Source organism: Rhamphochromis sp. 'chilingali' (assembly GCF_963969265.1).
Source record: "Rhamphochromis sp. 'chilingali' genome assembly, chromosome: 21".
Taxonomy (NCBI): Eukaryota; Metazoa; Chordata; class Actinopteri; order Cichliformes; family Cichlidae; genus Rhamphochromis; species Rhamphochromis sp. 'chilingali'.
The window spans coordinates 20,973,831-20,994,957 of record NC_137949.1 but is presented as its reverse complement, the minus strand read 5'-3'; the positions used below and the strand labels follow the sequence as shown (position 1 = coordinate 20,994,957).

The 21,127-nt window shown below is 40.6% G+C and overlaps 1 long non-coding RNA gene across 2 annotated transcripts; it reads right to left on the bottom strand.

Moving 5' to 3' along the window:
• Positions 1–9,569: 9,569 nt before the first annotated feature.
• Positions 9,570–12,118, bottom strand: LOC308389915. Of its 2 annotated transcripts, XR_013970363.1 has the most exons (4): positions 12,052–12,118; positions 10,752–10,900; positions 9,882–10,046; positions 9,570–9,804 (listed from the first exon to the last, which is right to left on the bottom strand). It is a non-coding gene; the product is annotated as an uncharacterized lncRNA (long non-coding RNA). The 2 variants fall into 2 exon arrangements; XR_013970364.1 differs by lacking the exon at positions 12,052–12,118 and having other exon boundaries at positions 10,752–11,250.
• Between the last annotated feature and the right edge of the window lie 9,009 nt (positions 12,119–21,127).

The window sequence follows — 21,127 nt, the reverse complement described above, 5'->3', positions numbered from 1 at the left end:
ATTAGGTTTAGGCTGCTGGTGGTGTAATATTATGAATATTGTTTTCTTGGCACAGATTGGACCCCTTAGTACCAATTGAGTGTCTTTTAAATGTCACAGTGTACCTGATTATTGTTGCTTGCCACAGCCATCCCTCCAACCTGGTACTAAAAAAGTGTCCATAATAAAGTGGCTGGCGAGTGTATAATTGTTAGTTTTCCCAACTCTGTATATAAAAGAGCTTCTATGAGGGACTATGTATTCAGTTTGAAGAAATGTGCAGGTGTCATGGGGTTTAGGTTGGGTCAGTGGCCTTTCGTTACCTTCCTATTTTAAATGAGCATTTTAATTTTAAAACGCCTGATTTTAAAAGACCTCTGTTTTCCTAAGAATAACAGTAGTAAATGTTGACCTACTCGCTGCTGTGTGATTTTCATCTGTTCATGTTGCTTATATTTGTTTTTCAAAGCACACAATGGGGAGCTATTGAGAGGTCTAAGACTTGAGCAAACATGCACATCTGCCCTAACACATACTCACTTGCTTTATTAACCCCTGACCTACAATATCAGTATCAGTGTCATTATCATAGGTTTTAAAATACATCACAAACTTGAAGCATCATTTTCAAAGCACTGCTCAATGATTAAACACACACAGACATGTAATAACACAAAGGGATGGACTCATTCAACACATGTCTCTCCGGCCTACTTATAGCCCCCAGCATTAGAACAAAGAGAGCTGTTAGGATCTGATTACAAAGAGAAAGAGCTATATAGCAATCCCCATTTCTCTAGTTCTGTTTTATTTAAGTCCTAGCTTTGGCCATTTCTGATTGATTTTTTTTTTTCTTTTATTTGCTTTAACTCTGTTTGTTCATAACCAAAATACACAGATACATCACTCCAAAAAGACGTGCACTCAAAGTACAGTAAAGATAGAAAAGAAATGCAGCCCTAGGAAAGAGCTTTAACCACCAGACCCCCAAAATGACAGCAAGCCAATCACCTCCCAGTGCTTCAAGCGGGTCATGAATAAATGATGCCATGAAGTATTTTAACTGGAGCTGGAATGAAGTTAAAGTAAGTCACACACCATAAGTCAGAGAAAAAAGGAAAGGGAAATGAAAGCAGGCATTTACTGCCTAGAAAACGGGAGGTGTCTGTATTTTCTTCTCCAGTATAACAATTTAAAGAAACATGAAGGATAACTGCATTTAACAACAGCTGTGCCATGCAATGTTAAACTATGGCCACATGTCCATGAAGTAGCCTTGAGAGAGGGGTCACCAGAACTACAGGCCTCTACTGTTTGGACAAAGCGAACAGGAGGAAGACATTTAGGGCTGCTCCTGTGGATAAAGGAAGGCGCTTTGGGGGTCAAAAGTTAAATTAGAAGCATCTGAACTTTGATATGAAGGTTTTCATTACTCTGCTGACGTTGGACTCTTTACTCCCCCCATAGCATTTTGCATTGAATTTTGTACTATCAGTATTTTCTTGTTTTTCAGTATTTTGATTGTCTTGTGGGTTACATTCCTTATAAATCCCCAACATTTTTGTCTAGTTTTAGTCTCAATGTTGCTATAAAAAATCCTTTTATGCATTCATTTCCTATGACTAGGGTTTTTCTTTCACTATGACTATACACTTCACTGGGACCATTACCGTTATCTTATATTAATCATGTTGTAATAGAAACACCACCACACCAATAACACCACTTTGGAAAGATTTGAAAACAGTACATCAGAATGCTTAAAGCCAGCAGAAAGAATGCTTTATGTTTTATGAATCATACAAAAAGTCTTTGTAATAAAATCACACTCAGGTGAGTCCAGATCCAGTTATGCTGCTGCTTCTCCAATGTAGAAACCAGTTTGACTAATCTAATAAGTCAGTGGATTCAACCGTTTCATTGGATTATACAGCAGGAAATGATTAACATATTGGAACACAGGGTCAAGTGAGAAGACTGTGCAGGAAATATCGTTTTCTCTCACTACCGGTGCAAGCAATGTGTGTATGGGTGCTTGTGCGTGTGCATGTGTGTGATGTACAGCTAGAAAAGCAATGACTGAATGAGTCACTTGGAAGAACAGAAACACCAGAGGGTGAACTTAGATCAAATCAGTCTCGAAATGGGGTCTATCTAAACCAGAACCAGATGACAAGGATCAGCTTACATTGATTGAGACATGACTTGCAGCCCAGTGTGAATGTGTCCACGTATGAGTGTCTCTCTCTTTGCCCTGTTTGCAAAATATTGCTTTTTCTGGATAAAATTCACAGTATGTGTTTATTTCCCTAAAGAAATAAAGGAGAAAAAAGGGTTCTCCACTGATTTGAATTTATCTCTAAAAGCAAACAGGCGGACCTAGGTCACAGGACTTCATATAACTAATTCTAAATTTTCATGAATATAAGGTATGTTTATTCCTCCTTTAGAAAGCCTGAGGCAGTGAATAAATCCAAAATATGGGCAAGTAAAATCCCCCCCAAGCCTCAAAGCCAGAAATATCTGTGGTGAATACCTTTCCCTGAAATGCCTCCATGAAGTTCAATTCAAACCAATTACTGTTGCTAAGTCAACAATTCAGCCGGTAGAGTACATCTCCTGAGATGTTATCTGACCTCCCAGTTTAAAGGTCAACACAGGCTTAGGAATGCCAGGAAAAGGGGTTGAAAACAGAAGCGACCGCTGGTGTGTACTTGTATGTACACACACACATTTATGTGGGTGTCCGATTGTGAAATAGTATCTCACAGTTGCCATTTTTCTAGACTAACAGCTTTTATTTTTGATCTTTTAGATGCTAGACCAAGCAGTTGCCTGATATACATCGTAAAACCACTGAGCCCAGACTAGCACAGCACACATCCTGCCAACATAACCACACACACTTGATATGCACATACACTCACATGCCAGGGGGGGGGGGGGGGGGGGGGGGGGCATGAATTATTTATATGCTGTCTCCTGAAGCAAAATGCACACTTAGACTAATATATAAATGGATAAAAATCATTAAACTACACTTGCATGGCAATGACACCAAGAAAGACACTGCCAAGTTTAGATGCTATCACAGCTACTGAGTGCTAGATTCTTCACACACATGCTTCAGACAAAAGGAGCTTTATTAAACTGCAGCAAAGGACTTGATCTCATGATTGCTTATCAGGATCATGGCATCATTTACTGTGTTAAGTTCAAATTGCTCGCTTCGCTATTCCTGAGTCCTAAGACCTTGGCCGCGAATCAAGCTGTCTCAACTTTCAGCACGTTTCACCAGAAGTTTCCCTAAAGAAAGCTTATGAAACCACCCAAAAACATTTACTACGTGATAGTGGAACAAGGAGCTGTAGTCCTTTATTTTAGTTTTGTCGTTGGGTTTAGAGCTAGTAAAGCACAGTTGTGTTTAGGGAACATGCAGAGAACACAAGCACAAGTTAAAGCAGGTACATGTGAACATGGGTGTCTTGCTTTTTTCTTAATTTTTTCATCTGCAGTGAGTGCGTTAACCATATGAAAATGATACGCAGTAGTTATGGGAGAATACGCTTTTACATGTCTTCTCAGATTCACTGCTGTGTTAGCACATACCTGTCTGCCTCAGCGCTATGATTGCTCAGTCTGATTAGAATGTGGTTGGTTTATTTAAACTCGGGTACGAAGTGTAGTATTTATCTGATTAAGAAGAAAAGACATTTCTGCAGCTGCACATGCTGAACTGTGGAGAGGTGCTGGTTATGGAAACTCATATACTGTGTCTCATAGACAAAGTGCACATCCAAGCAAGACAATCTGGTAGCACGTAAGTAAGAATCTGAGCTGCTTTTTGTTGAAAAACACTGCTTTAAAACTATGTACCCATTCTCATAACTTGATTTTATTTGCAATCTTTTGGTTTATATAAAGTATATATCCTCTTTTCATGGTTTTTACATTATACAAATATAGCTTTTAAAATATTTATTTCAGTAGTTATGAGACTAGAATTTTGACTTTTCAGATTTCTGTGCTAAGCCTCACAATGGGAAAACTGGACAAAACATTTCCTGTACAGCACCTTTTGTGCAGTTCAGTGGAATTTAAAGTGGTTCACACATGGATGACATGCTAATAATAAGACAGCACAAATAATAAGAAAATAATAATTTAAGAAAAGCAGGGCTAGATATCAATCTCCTGCTCTGCTATTCACCCTGACTGCACCAGAAGTACCCTGGCTTATGACCTGTAGCAACTTAAAATATTACACTAAATTAGATTAATAGGGCTCAACTAATTTTAGTATTTTAATGTTCCTCCTTTCACATCTATCTATCTATCTATCTATCTATCTATCTATCTATCTATCTATCTATCTATCTATCTATCTATCTATCTATCTACTCAATAAAACATAACATTTGACCAGTTTTTATGGTGTTTTTCCAAGAAATTCAGCCCCTGTTTCATGTTGCTGCTCACACATTCAGAGCAGTGGATAGCATGTACTTGATGAATGACCACTGAGTAGGTGGGATTTTGTTCTGTGTTAAAACTAAGCTATATAGATCTGCAATGGATTCACTTTCCTGCATACTGCCTGCTCAGGGCAGCAGGTTTTTAATCCTTTCATTGAATCAAGGTGGCTAAGAGCATTTAAGCTGAAACTAATTAAATGGACAAAACGACTCCAAAGTATCAGCTTAAATAGCTTATATTGATTAGAACATTTTAATGCATATATGCATTTAGTGTATATGCAAGGCCTTGTGGACACACTGGAACACAGACTAAGTGTCAGTGTGAACAAAATCCAATGATACATTTTATGCTTTAACTTTGAAGTCTGAATTTTGTGTGTTGTGTGTCAGCCGCTTGGATTAAAAATTATAGCTGCACCAGCAATGTGAGGAACTAAATCATCTTTATATTTCGTCACAGGCCTGCACTGCAGAAAGGACATCCTTAGTTATTGTGCAAGTGTGGTACACTACTTTCATCAAATTACCAGGGATAGTGAAACATGGCAAGGTTGGAAATTTTGAAGGGATTGCAGAACAGATGGTGAGGATTTGACTAGCCAAAAGGTTTTGGTTTCATAGAGTGAGTCGGACATAGGTCTAAGCTCAAGGCTGGCTACTTGGAAAAAAAGACGGACAAAGTACAAAAATTATCATTTGAAGACAACTTTTTACTCTCCAGGGAATCATTACTCTGTCTGCTGATTGAAGCTGTAGAGCTAGACGGTACATTACAAAACATACTCAAAATAAAGGATTGAGTGTTCTATGACTAATTGACTGCAAATGTTTGGTGACAAAATGGTGTGAGAAAATGAGTGTTCTTAGGAAGGAGGTCTGTCTTTGATCATGCAGCAAGACATTGGGTAAAGAGAGAAGATGGACCAAGTGAAGGAATGGAGAGAGAAAAAGACATGGGGGCCAAAGTAAGCAGGACTATTGGTTTATTATCTAACCGACATCCATAGTGTGTGGGTGTGTGTGGGAGTGTGCAAAAGTGTGTGCTTTCTGTCCCTGTCCCTATTGTGTGTCCTGTGCACAGTAGTGGGAAACATGTTTTGGATTGTTACAGTATGTTCATAGTGAGAATGTTAAGATAAGCACACATGCGCATGCACGTACATGCTGTTCCACTAACATACACACACAGCGATAGCTCTGATCCACAAATAAAATCCCTGAAATGGATGCTGTGAGCAGGGCTCCAAATCCTGGTGCAGTGCACTGTTCTTCAAACAAAAACATTTTTTATATTAGTGATGGTCTACAGCCAAATTGCTTTGTTTTGTCCACAGTTTTTATAGTTCTTCTACGTGTCCATTTAAACTTAAAAATCTAATCAGTCTAACATATCTTCTGCTTTTCTGTTAAAGTGTTGATATATTTGACTCTGTGCCAATGCAAATACTTTGAAAAGAAAAAGTATGTATCCCTGCTCAAAATTCTATCATTTAGCATTTAATTGCTACACCTAGTGAAAAATACAACCCCAATTCCAAAAAAGCTGGGATGCACCGTAAAATGAAAAAAGCAACAGAATGCAGTCATTTTCAAATCTCATTAACCCATCATTTATTCATAATATAACATAGAAAACATATCAGATGTTTAAATGTAGATAATAATACCATTCTGAAGTTTAAAAAAAAAAGAAAAAGCTTTGATGGGAGAAACACACCACAAAAAAGGGCCATCTTTAAACTTTGTAGCAGTCTGTAATCATCTATGAACTGAGGAGGCCAGTTGTTGGACTTTTGGAAAAGGAAAGGAAGTTATGTTGTTGTATGTTTGGTTTAGCATCAAATCATGCTGAAATATGCAAACCCTTCCCTGAAAAATATCATCTGGATGAGACATATGCTGCTCTTAAACCTGTGTGTAGTACCTTTGACCATTGATGGTGCCATTGAAGATGCACAAGCTACCAATTCCATAACCACTAATGTTTCCCCTACGATCGAAGATGAAACCTTTTTATCTAAGCCCTCTCCTCTTTAGTCTCAACGATGTAGCTTTTCCCAAAAAAATTGTAAAATATCAATTTTTCTCATCAGAGAAGATTTTTCCACTTTGCCATTTTAAATGCGCTTTGGCTCAGAGAAGAATGCAGTGTTTCTGAATCATGTGATCAAATAAGGTTTATTCTTTGAATGATAGAGCTTTAAACTGCATTTGTGGATGGCATCATACACTGTGCTGACAATTCTGAGTTCCTGAGTCCATGCAGGGATTTTATGGAAGAATTAGTTTTTTAATGTGTCTTGAGGGCCTGAAGCTCACTGGTATACAGTCTTGATTTTTGACCTTGTCATTTGCACATTTGCGTTTCTCCAGATTCTCAGATTATTTTGATCATATTATGTACTGCAGATGAAGAGATATTAATGCTCATTACACGGAAATTCCTGCTTGTCTAAGATGTTCTTTCTGTGAACGATCATGTTACTGACCTTTTGCCAGTTAACCCAATTAGCTGCAAAATGTTCTTCGAGCTGTTTCTTTTTAGTACCATTTACTTTTTCAGCCTTTCGTTGCCCTTGCCCAACTTTCTTCTTAGACATGTTACTGCTATCAAATTCAAAATGAGGTTTTGAATTTTACATTTTACTATTATGGACTTGTGAGATTTGTAAGTCATCAGATTCTTTCTTTATTTACATTTTGAAGAGTATACTTTGTAAGTACCATCTTTCAAAACTAGAGCAGTCTCGTAACAGAAAGTGAGTGGTGTATTGTCTCTTGCATTTCTACTTCTTATATGTCTGATGTCTATTAACTCAATTAGGTTTCTCACACACCACGAGTCAAGCCCTTTGACATTCTTTCATCCTTCAGACTCCCACTCTCACGTCTCAGCGCTCTCTTTCACCGCCCTACCCATTTTATCTTGGTCATACTAAATCCCTCACATTGTTTGGGATATGGTCTTCTCTCACGCCTCATCTCCAAGTAAAATTCAGTGAGCACTTTGATGATCCAACATTAGAACAGTAGGAGAAAATGCCTCCAAAGCAGAAGATAAAAAAAATTAACTGCAGCCATGAGAGGATCAAGCTCATGAAAGAGCTGTTATAATTTATCCAGTTTCTTCTAGCTGCATTGCATATCTTTCCCACTTTCTATATAAGAAGGAAATGTAAGAGTGAATCTCTGGGCAAAATGTTTTATGATGCAAATTATATTAAAAGCAATATCAACACCAATGATTGGTGCTATTTGATGCTGTTATTTGTGGCCCATGTGGACAAATCGAAAGCCTTGTGGTGAAAAAAGACAAAACTAGAATTTGTTGGTCACATTTATAAGACGTATGTTTTGAGGAGTAAAGTTGCAGCCAGTTGACAGTGGAATTGCACAAAATAGTTGAAATATTGACTGGAGGATGTCTACCTCCGATTCTCAAATCGTGTGGTATGAAATGAATGAATCAGGCCAACATTGTGCTTCTAGAATTGCCTTCCCAAACCCTCGACTAAAATTGAAAATCTGTTGCTTACACTTGCAACTGGCTCCATGCCAGGAAACCAACCCATTTAAATGAAATCTACCAAGTGTGGCAAGACGAATGGTCAAATATCCAGACAGGATTATGTCAGAAGCTTGTTGATTGCTGCCAAAACTGTCTGGTCGAGGCGCAACTTGCTAAGGGACGTTTAACCCAAGTATGTATATATTTACGGCTGTATATACACTTTTATCCCTGTGTGGATTAGAAAAAAATCCAGAATAAACTTGTTTAAGTTGCCAAGGATCATGAACTGATATTTAAGGCCTTATGTGCAGCTGTCCCTCTTTGCAGACAGCATTTCAACCCATATACCTTACTATGAAAAGACTGATTTGGTCTTTTATACATTGTTTGAAAAACTATGGACTAAATAACTGTTTTTCAGTCAGAGAAAAAAAAAAAACCACGGCCTTTGTTCTCATCTGTATTTTTACAAGGTTTTTTTAAATCTGTCCCTTGTGAGCATCCCAGTTTTATGGAACTACAATATTAAATTAGTTTGGCATCATTGTAACACAGTTCCTGTTTCCCCCTTTGAGCCTTTCCACATCATCGTCTAATAACATCTTGAGGATTGTGAAGATTCATTCAGCATGTCCCATTTTAAGCTTGACACATGGTCAACAAGAGAGCAGAAATCCAGCTCTATACTTTATGTATGCTGTCGGGCCAAAGTTGTTCATAAACGACATCATTTATCCTGAAGGACAAGATACAGTATGAAACTGTTGACATTAGTCATGATGATGTAAGCATGTTTATCCAGTTTGTTCAGTGAGTTCAACCCTGTCCCACACTCAGAAAAATAAAGGTGCCAACTGGAACCAAAAGTGGTTCTTTAGACTGATGCCATAGAAGAACCTTTTTTGGTGCCACAAAGAACCTTTCAAACAATGGTTCTTTGAAGAACCATTTCTTTCAGTGGTTCATTAAAGAACCATTAAAGGTTCCCCAAAGAACCATCAAGAAATGGTTCTTTGGGGCACCTTTAATGGTTTTTCAAAGAACCTTTTAAAAAATGGTTCTTTAAAGAACCATTTTTAAAAAGGTCCTTCAAATGGTTCTTTAAAAGAACCATTTTAAAGAACCTTTTTTCAGTGGTTCTTTAAAAAACCATTTTAAATCTTTCAAAATAAAATGCATCATAAATTGAATTTGAGTAGGGTAAAATAAATACGAGCACAGCATAGACATATATTAATGGTTTATTGTCATTTTGTAGTTACCAAAAGACAAAAAGGCATTTTAACCCTCAGCACAACATCACTACTAATACATGTCACATATTAGTGTTTTAAACAGTAATAATTAAATATATTTGCTATACTATAAATAAATATATATAAATACTATAGCTACAGATAACACAACAAATAATACATGTATTGTTTAATTAATAAAACATCAGAAAGTGATAAAACACAATAGAAATAGCAATGGCTTCATAACAGACCAATAAATCAACACATTTTCATCAGCAGATATTTGCATGTTCAGTAAAAACATTTCAACAACAAGTTTATGATTAAAATGATCAATGAACTTCAGCCTTACGCTATGTAATGTACGTTTCATGTTGTACTCATGGTCCTTTGTTAGTCCAGTTTAGGATAATGTCTCTGACGTATGTATCATATCAAATATATGTCATATCAAAACAAGCCCACACCTGCAGTTGTTTCAGTTTTTCACTGGTGTTTCCTGGTGTTTCCAGTCACTCAGGCGGACATCCATATCAGCCAACCAAACGACAAGCTCCTCCCTTTGTGCTTCAAATCCCTCCCACTCTGAGACAAGGAGCTGAAAGAGAGAGAAAAGAGTCAATTATAAAGAAGAGAGAAAAGTGAAACCCTCCTCAGAAGGTCTGACTCGCATACCTGCAGTTGACCTGTGATGGACTCCAGTTTGGCGTTCACGTCATCCCTTGCTGTTGCCAGTAGCCGAGTCTGCAGGGTGCCCTGGAAGAGCTGAGTTAATGTTCGACTCCTCCTGGTCAGGCTCTCCAGCTGGATGAGCTGAGGTCTCCCCTCTCACCGCTGCCTCTGAACACAGAAACACAAATTGCATCTGAAGCAGGAGGTGCAGATTTTTTTTGCTATTCTTTTCTAAATCCAGGCTAGATCACGTGGAGGTATTTGGAAAACTTTTTTGGCCAGTGGACGACTGTTGTCTTGCAGAAAGTCAAATCAATCAAACATATGCGATACACAATCAATTCACAAGAACACATTGTAAAAAATAAGTCCAGTTCTTGCCTGATTTCAAGTGAAATCTGCATCAAAACAGGGTGACAGAAGTAAAACGAGTGCACAAAGCCTCACTTTGTACAAGCCTGCTATTACAGTTCTCCTCTATGCAGACGACTTTCCTGTTTTGAAGGCACAACTTGGATCTGCTGTACGAATCTTATGGATACACACTAAATGAAACAATAGTGTGCATGACTCCAGATTCTGATCCCTCATCCTAATATGGTCCCAACATAGCAACAGCAATAAAGCAAATGTTGAGGCTTCAAAATACAAAGTCCATAAACCAATGGCTGACATGGGTTTTATCATAAGGGTGATAAATATACAGATTTCCGTCTGTCTTAGAGATTTGATGTTCATTTACCTGCAGATGCACTATACGTACCTGCTCTGTGGTTTTTCACAACATTTTGCACATCACTATTTAATACAGGAAGTAGGTGAACTAAAACAAGTCATCTTTCTTTGTGAGAGGACCATATTAATGAAACAAACCTCAATGACATCATAGGGAGCCCTAAAGATGCTCCTGCTGCTTCTCTTCCTCCTCATCCAAAGCTTCCTTCTCCTTGTCCTCGCCTTCCATCCAATTGTAATTCAACCTAATTGTGTTTCTCCCCCTTCTCTTCCTCATTTTGTTGGAGCTGTGAACACAATTAATGTGAATCTGGATTAATTTGTGCAAACAAGAAAAATCTACAGCTTTTTGGTCAGAGGTGCTCTTGTGATTTAAGCCGGGTAGAGTAGATTTATGTGTTGATGCTGCCTGCTTCAGCTGAGTGATATTTACACCCTGGCTGGATTACAAACTTTAACCATGTGCTGAACTTTGGCCCAGCGTTATAATAATGTATAATGTGTATAATGTGTATGTGTTAGTCCCCATAGGGAAATAGTTCCTCTGCATTTAACCCATTCACCCAGTGAAGCAGTGGGCAGCCATCAATGCAGCGCCCGGGGAGCAGTGTGTAGGGACGGTACCTTGCTCAGGGGTACCTCAGGGTAGCCGTTCAGTGGAGTTGAACCCCCGACCTTCCGATCATGGGGCCACCACTCTACCTACTGAGCTATCCCTGCCCGTTAATACCTCTTGTTAGTATAACGACCTCTTCTTAGCTTGCATGTATGATGTATGATGGTGGGTAAATGAAATATACAAAAAAATTAACTATATTACAAAAGAACATCTATCTTGGAAACATCAAATGACCGGAGCATAACTTGTCAACTAGTCCGAAAATAAGTTATACAGGAACAGTCAAAGACACACCTTCTCATGTCACATTTCTATTCATTTCTATATAATTCGATTAGACAATAAAGAGTTATCTAATCTAATTATTCATTCAAAACTCTTATGCATAGCTGTATTTTATACAGCTCATACAGAATTCAAAGTACAGGTTCATGTGAGTATTTAATGTACGGCTCAGATCTACAGAATTTCAGAGTTTCTAGAGCAGACACAGAGCTCACGCCACAACAGGCTTCAGGCGCCATTTTAGTGACTTTAACAACATATTAATTTTAATTTCGGTCTAGCTGACATTAGGTTATGTACGCAGCACGCAATTGAACCACATATTTTAGAAGCCAAAGGTTCAAATTAGCTGGGAGCACCTTCACTTCATTATAACAGTGGTTTTGTTAAGAAAACAGTTGGATACTAAATTGCGCTGACGTCAACGGCTAACGTATCTAGCTAATCGCTACTGTTAGCACAACATTAACAGCAAGCTACAATGACGAGTAACAAAAACAAAACAGTAATAAGGTTTTAATGAAAATGTTTTACCTCTTCCAACAGTCCCAGAATCCACAGCTTCAAAGTCCAGAAGGTACTGAAGACTGTTATCCGTTTCGCTGTCACCGTCCGTGAGAAAGTGTTTTTTCCCCCCCCCGAAAGGTCAAGGCCCGCCGCTCGCGCACTCTGTCTGCGCATGCGCATCCCAACGACTGACCCCCTCCGTCCGCTCCCGGGAGATTATAGTATGACGTGTTCTGACGTCACTCTCTCTCTCCCTGTCATTTATTTGGCTCGAAACACATATTAACAAATTGCTCAGTGATGAACAACTACTCAGATCATTTACCTAAGCTGTGCTTTGTCAAAACGAAGTGTATGTTCATTACACTGACATTCTGTTCTGCAATTGTTATTTACTTGTATTTTATAATTTGACTTTACATACTGCTGGGTGGTTTGTAAAGTTTACAATAACTAGTATTATCATTATGCTATATTTTCAAAAATATATAATAATCTCAAAAGTAATGCCTTGGAGTAGAAAATAGTAATGCTTTATTAAAATTTAAAACTAAAGTACAGTATTTGAATGTGTGTATTGTGTCTACTGCTTGTTAACTCACCATATTCATAATGTGTTTGTGGGGTTAGGGGTGTGTGTCTGTGTGTGTGTGTGTGTGGGGGGGGGGGGGGGGGGGTTAGGGTCTTTAGGCTTTGGCCCCCACCCCTGCCACCAGTATATTTTTAAGGAAATATTTCTGACTTTTATTTGAATATTCAGTTTCCTACCATCTTCTCTTAAAGGGTAATTGCCAGGTAACCCGCCCTCTCCCTTCGCACACACATGCACACAAAGAAAACACACAGTATAATTCACAGCCTCATTATAGTGAATAAATATTTATGCCATTTACACCATCAAACTTAGATAGCTAAGGATGAAGAACCTTTTGTTCTTTAAAGAACCATTTGTAATAGCTGAAGAACCATTCACAAAATAAAAAGGTTCTTTGACGTATGATGGTTCTTTAAAGAACCATGAAGCCATCTGAAGAACCATTTAAGAACCATAATTTTTCTGAGTGCAGTTCCAGTTTTCCAGCACTGCGAGTGGTGGGAAAATGGCAAAATGGCACAGAACGCTGAACTTTGAACATGTGTCATGTCTTTGTGTCTTGAATTGTTAGAGCACATTCTTTAATGTTTATTATTGAACACTGAGGAGGAGAAGCTGCTTAATGACCTCCAGTTCACCCAGAGACACACACTCTGGTGTTTATTATTAAATGCAGACTGATTGGCAGTTAGACAATAGAGAGGGCAGAGAGCAAATTTTCAATCAATGTGTAACTTCCACCTTTTCCATTGTGATCACAGAGTATTGCTTTTTTTTTTTAAATTAGGACACAGGTGAATGCAAGCACATGCACAAAAACACATGCCCTTACAAACAAACACACACACACACACACAAAGAAAAAATGGACATGGGAGAGTTTGCTCATCAATATGGCATCTTGTGTTGGATCTTTCCTTTCAGAGAACAACGGTCCAATCCTGACTTAATAGAAACAAGTTGTTGCACCTGCCCCTCCCCATTTGACCCACTCTGTTTTCATTGTTCTCAGATTTACAGCATGTTCTGAAGCTATATGCCATGAAATTATTTGAGATGAAAAGAAGTTTGAACTGATAAAGAACACAAACGGTTCTTTATCAGTTCACTGGCACCACTCACACAGTGTAGACATCGTATTTAAGGCTGGTTTCTGAACACATATACGCGCGCGCGCGCGCGCACACACACACAATTACATAGAAAGAGGAGCCATGGGGCAGCTTCCTTTTAAGTGCAGATTTATGTGATCTTGTGTTGGTCAGATCCCTAAGTCTTCTTGCTGCCACGGCAACAGGTTTTGGAAACAATGATTCTGAGCCGCTCTAAGGATGATCCAGCCTAACACACAGAAAGCAGCCAAGTCTCCCATGCACATGCGCTGGAATACATTATAAACACTCACTGCACACCGTGTATCATTTTACCTGATACACAGAAAAAAATACAAAGCCGATAGTAATGATAATGCCATACGGAGGGAAGCATAACGCACACGATTCTGCAGAAATGTACAGCAACAATTATCAATTATACACATGAAAAAAAAATAACCATACTAAGGCTGTATAGTTATAAACCTGAAATTCAGTTTTGCATTCCTAGTTTATGCTTGCTAACAATTTCCTAGTTCCCAGTGTTGTTCACATCTCTTCTCACTTCAACTTGAAGACCACAAGTCTGTGCTGACGGATGTGGGTTACTGACCTGGTAGCCTGTCTGCCCCTGGGTGGGTGTGAGGTTCTAGGGCGCTCCGTCTCTGGGCTGGGGCCCTGGCCGGGCCTCGGGGCCTTGGGTCCTGGTTTGTGTGTTGCTGGGGTTGTGGGCGGGTGGGTGCATCGGGGCCCATCCCTGGCGCAGGGTGCCGCCGGTGCGTCGAGCCACCTGGGGGGTTCTTCAACTGGTGGGGGAGATTGTCACACCTAGCAGGAGCTTTCCTCTCCCCAGGAACTCTCTGCAGGAGGGGGAGATACAGGAGAGGTGGAGGAAGATCTCAGCCTGGGCGTCTATTGTCTCATGTAGTCTGGAAGATGAGTGGATGGTGGGGTGGGTGCAGTTTTCTCTGTGGTGGGGTTGGGTGGACTGTCCCGGGCTCTGTGGGGCCGGGGGGCGCTGCTGCGCTGGGCCCCGGTCTGGATGGGCCTGGGCCCCCTTTCCTTGGCGGGTCGTGGAGTATGGGGGTGCCTACTGGGGTCAGCGGGGGAGCTGGCCCCAGGGAGGGGTTACCTGCCCCTCCCTTCCTTCCCTCCCCATCTCCAGCTGCCTCCCTCCTCCCGCTCCACCACAACCACCCACACATGCAGGGCCTTGGAGTAGGGGTATGTCACCAGGGTGCAGAGGAGGCTACCCCCCCCCCCCCCCCCCCCCCGTCCCCTTCTGGCTGCCTCTGCCTCAATTTTATCCCACAACTTAGACATTCACATTACTCACACTCTCATTACACATACATATAGGATCTTGGGGGTGGGCACGATACACGGAGTCCAAATTACCATCAGGGTGTACACCTCACCCCTGGCGTCGTTGCCCACCTCTCAATTTTGAATACACGTAGACATTGAGGGCTAGCAGGAGGGCCTATGCGCTTACCTGCTGCTCTCTGGCAGGTAGCTCCATGCCCTCCTGCGTTTTAATTGCACCTTAGAACACACATGCATCAACACTACAATGAGCGGGTGGAGGGAGGTTTGGAGTCTTCTCTCACCCCCGTTCTCTGCGGCCTGCGGGGGAGGCTAGGAGGAGTTGGCCGTCCGACTGCGGTCTGGAGTGTGGGGCCTCCCTGCTGCTGCGGAGTCGGGGCGGTCTGCCTCTCCCCACCGCAGGGAAAAGGGTAACACCACCTGGGTCTGGGTGCAGTTCCCCCCTCCAGGGGCAAGGGTACCTAGACCCGGTTCGTAGAGTACGCTTGGGGAGTGTGATCGTGTGTACAGCGTCTCTTTATGTCTGTCTCCACGTTGGTTGAGTGTGGAGTAAGTGCATATGAGAGCATGAGGGTGGGAATGGATGTTTGTATCTGTGTGTGCCTGTATGTCTGTGTCTATATGTCAGGTTGGGTATCAGACGCCACCTCTCTGGGGACATCTCAGGCCCTCCAAGGTTTGGAGGCCTATCTCCACCCACCACCACTTCCCCTGCCAGTGGCGGACTCCCTCAGGTGTCGGTGCGTTGGTGGTTCTTTGTGTCTGGGGGTGGGCGTCCGGGTACACACCGGCTCACTCCTTGGCGGCCGCTTATCAGGGCCTGGAGCCTGGGGCTCGCTCGGGCCACTTCGGAGGTGGGGTGCCCCCGGCCTCTCGGCCTGGGGCTCGGTCACTCAGGCACAGCTGGCTGCCGGCGGAGCTCACGGGCGCGTCACTGCAACTCCCCCTGGCTTCTGCTCTGCGGCTGCTGAGTGAGCCCTCATCTGGGACTCTCCTCAGCTCTTTCTGGGACAGTGGAGCGGCTGCCCCTCTGTTGGTCTTCCTTGGTCTCTTGTGTTTTGGGGGCCTCTGGATGTCTGGAGTTTTGATCTCCTCCATACCTGCTTCATACCCTGGAGGACGGGGCTGTGGCTCCCCACACTCCCTAGCAGATCGTTACATGGAGAAACCTTTGGAATGCAAGCATGCTGATCCACACAGGTATGCACACAGGTGTACACACGGGTATTCACAGACGCGGACTACAGCTTTCTTGGCTGCTGCCTCAAAGCACATTGTGCGCTGTCTATCTTGCGTGCTGCACAATATCGTTTATTACTTAGTATCTACTGATATTTACTGCTAGCTAGTTTATTGTGATGGTGCTGTTTTTTTTTTATTATGTTGCTCTTTGTTGTTTGCTTTCTCTTCTGTTTTTTTTCTCCATACAGGTGACCCAGGTGTTTTGTTTTTTTTGTTTGTTTGTTTTTCTTTCTTCCCCCCCCCCTTCTCACCGTCTCTTCTCCCCTTTGATTTTCTTTCTCTCCCTCTCTTTCTTTCATTCTTTCTCCCTGTCCTATCCCCCAGTCATGTCTGTCCCGTTTGTAGCAACTGAAAATAAAATAAATTCATAATTATAATAAAGGTCAATCAAATGGACCAATATGGCAAGGCCATGATGATCCACTTGGTAAAATAAATCTGCTTGGCATCTTTCTTGGCCTTAAGACAACAATTCTGATGGCTAAAGATCCAAACGGGACACACAAAAAAAAAAAGAAGAAGAAGACCACAAGCTGGTGCCAACCATAAAGTAGCCAGCTGTTTACAGTCACAAATGCAGAAAAGGTCATGTAGTAGGGAGCATGGCTTTGCAAGCCATTGGGCTCTCTTAAATAAGAAGCCCTTAATTCATGGGTGTCAATCATAAGGCCAGATTTGGCGCAACAAGAGAAATGCGAAGGAGGATGAAAACCTTGGACTTTTAACTGTATTTTGCAGCTTCTCTTACACATAAAGACCTCCCCATGCCCATTCATACTACATCAAAGTAAATAAGTAGTAGATAAACAATTTAATGATTCCTATAGAAATGACTGTTTTATATTGGAGATTATGCATCAGAATTTCAGGAGCGGGACCACGCCTCCAAACACGCTCCTTCCGGTTGTCATCTATATAGGTTCCCCCCAGTTCTGCAAGCTGTTCATTCTCGTTTACGCGCCCCACCCTCCCTCCCTCCCCTTTTCAATTCTTTAACTTCTTCACTTCTATTTAGTACATAGGGATCTGCCAGGCCCGGGAGCCGTCGCCAGTCCCATTCGAGGCCTTCCCCAAACCGCAGCTCAGTTCATGTCCAAGCATTCACCTTCACCTACTAAAATGCTGTCTAACCTAAAAAGAGGATGTGGGCCCAGCAAGTGAAAAGTTATTTCTTACAGTTGTGCTGACTGGCATCTTTTGTTTACTACAGCAGCATTTCTTTATCATGGAGAAAAAACGGAGGCATATTGTTTAAATTTTACTTCTTTTTTTTACTTCTTTTTTATTAAACTTGTAGTTAAAGTTCTTTATAAACACAAAAGGGAAAGTTTTACTGGTCTGGCTTCCTTAAGATCAAAGTAGCCTGTATGTGGCCTGCAGTATAAAATGAGCTTGACATCCCTGCCTTAACCGATCTCATCTTACAAATGTTTTATATAGCAGCAGTTGGACTTCTGACAACAGACGCAAAAAAATAAAAAAGCACCACCAATTGGAATTGTGACGCTTTATATATTTCTGAGACTTACATACTGAATATTTACATTCATGTATCAAAGCCACAAATTCTGCTGAGGGATGGGATAGTAGGGGTTATAGTTTTATTCTTTTGTGCGAAAGGGTTTATTTTTCTTTTTATATCCTTTTAGCAAAATAAAATGTGTCCACACTGTTCTACACCAATTTTTCTCTTCTGGGATAATAAAAACCTAAGACTGAAATGAAACCACAGCTCTAGACCCTAAACATTATAAGTCATCCAAGTAGGCTTGGTAGAATTTTTAACTTCACAAGAACTGGATTCTCATGGGAAAACGGACTTCTCACCGTGACAGGTGCATCCCAGATGTGAGGAACTGTGATACTACTAGAGGTCTTGGAGAAAAAAGAAAAAAAAAACAGAAGACAGGGGAAACAATGAGGCAGAGTACAGTGGATTTATGAAAATAAGGACAAAACGTTTTGTATGGTGAAGAAAAAGAAAAGGGAAACTGCAGGTGGAAGCTCAGTCATAAAGGTCAGTTTGGGGGCATATTGTGGATTTTCTGAGTGAATCACGAACTAAGTAAATTCCACAAAAGTGCAGGGAAAATACATTTCTGTATTGTATTGCAAAGTGTACTTATGACAAAAAATGACCTATTTTTCCTGGTGTTTTCCTATTATTTTCCAATTATGCAGCTTGTTGCATGAATCGGCATATACAGATTGACATTCATAGTTGTTGTGGTGCTTTTTGTGTTTCTTCATGCCGTTAGTATTTCAGAATTTCCCCTTTTAACTTTAAAACAATAACAGATGGGTGGTGTTGTGCTACGTCTTCGCCGGTTTCTTAGACACTTTGGCACCACCTGGTGTATGAAAACAAGACTGCATATCTACCATTTTATAACATTGTAGTTGTATCTACTTGGATAGGACTACTATTCTAAAATTTACAATAGGTGACTTTCACATGCACCTTCTAGGCTTATAGTGTCAACAGAACATTTTTATTATATTTTATTGTGACCTCATGTTGAAAAGCTGTTAAATAAAATGGGACATTTATGGGATACTTAAGATTCTTAAAACTACTACTAATTCTAAATGACATATTTCCAACTACAGCTTTGCCTAGGTATGCATTTCAGTTACATATGGTTTGGTTTGGACACACCACGCTCACTCACGTACCTGCACGTACACATACGACTGTCAGTGGTGAATATAACGTTAAGCTGAAAACAGCTTGTTCTGTTTTAGCATGATGTCACTTACATCAGTCTCCTCGTCCCGCTTTTTGGGGGTTTGAAAAACGCACGGACTCACACACACTGACTCTCTGAGAGGTTTATCCGCTCCCTACAGTGTCCCAGCCTATCCCACAACCCCCTGGGGCTGTAACCTGTGATCCAGGAGAACTGTACTCTGGGTAACACTGTTTTCATAACCACTCCCAGTCAGTCCACAAACACACAGAACCACAGAACATATGTAGCACATTACATACTCATGCACACACACTCACATTGACAGGGTCTACAAACATACAAATGTGGAAAGCTTCACAGACTTTCCTGCTACGTTAGTGTTTTGGGGTCAACCGCTATTAATTCCAGGAAATTTAAGCTAATAAGCCAGACATTTAATAGTGCACTGTATAACAGACCCATGTGCATGTGTGTGTCTGTATAGCATTATCAAGTTTCTTCATCAGTATCAAGTCGGTTCAGCAACAGTGCAATGCACAGCTGCTGTGGATGTGTGCATATGTGGATCACTATATAGTGCTAGTCACTTCAATGAAAAGAGATAGGACATCTGCACCGGCAGCATGCCTTTTTCTCATGCCTTTCTCCTCAGAGGCGAGACAAAATATGACTGAGCTGTTTCACAAACAGCCTGCGGGAACAGGGAACACAACATACTGGCAAAGTGGCTCTGTCTGCATGTCCTTGAGATTGTTTCCAGGGCACTGTGAACAGATACCGTTCTTACATTCAGACAGAAGTTGGAGCAATTTAAGGACACAAAGTTCACTTTATTTTTGGTTCAAACAAATATTACACACATCTTAAGCCCCTTATCTCTCCACATGAGAGCTTTGAAGCACATAGCTGACAATGCACTTTAAATATCAATCTTTGCTTTCTTTGGATCATTATTTTTTCTTTTTTTCTAGATACCAGTATAATGGTACCCCTCTCAAAATCTCAACCTTGGCATTTTTATGCCAAACATAAGCCTCGTTGGTCACTTGACAATCTCTGAAACCACTTTATAGCCAGACATCCACTCCAATTGATGTCACCATGGTGCTGTGTTAGTTTCATCTTATATAACATACTCAATGAGCAGCTGTGTGGTGGCTCTAGCTATGGCCTGGGGATTGATAAGAGTTTGAGGAGAGTGAATGGACATCTGTTTATTAGTATGATAGCATTGCCTAATTTCTTTTCCGCCTCCCATAATATCCCTTTACTCCATCTCCCTTAGTAATTGAGAATGAGTAATAGCACAAACAGAAACATTTAAGACAGAAGTTGCTGACAGTCAGTATTATTTTCACCTTGACACGTGTTGTGTACCAGCTTTTATTTTCCATAAATTCAGCTGATTCCAGTAATCTGAAACCAGAACCTTTAAAGGGGAAAATAAATCAGAGATTTTGCAGGAAAGAACAGCCGGTGTGTCTTTGGTGCTATGTTATGTAACCCTGTTAGTGGTAGGACAAATAAAACTAGAAGACAAACATCTTGTTCTTTAACAAAAATACATTATACATACAGTAACAAATCAGCAACTTTGAATAATGTAATATCAATACATTGCTGCTGTTTTTTATCTAAAAAAACAGTCACAGACAGATTATGAGACTTCCGTCCCTGGACACAGACACAGATGTCCCCTACCCTAAAACTTTTCATACTAGGTTATGAAAAAACAAGACGTAAGTTTTGATATTGAAAAGGTGGTTTAATGCTCTTACTGATTTACATTTCTGTGTGTTAGACTCTTCAAAGTATATAATTGAGTAAAATGATCCCTGGATACAAAGTACTGCAAGGTAAAGATGCAAACTTATGTAAAAACAATCTTGAAAATGAATTATCTGGTAATAAAGTAAATGGTGTCAAAATGAAAATAAATATACTTAAAATAAATTCAACCTAATGTACAGAAAGGCAGTGTTTTTATTCTTCGGCTATGAAAAGCTACTCTCATCTGGTTTGAATAATGACGCACCCAACCCACATACTCTTCTTTGCTGCAGGAGTCAACCTCCAGATGTTGGACGAAACCTTTCAACATTCCTACTACTAGTCTGCTAACTGCCCTTACAAATATACACACATACTTTGTA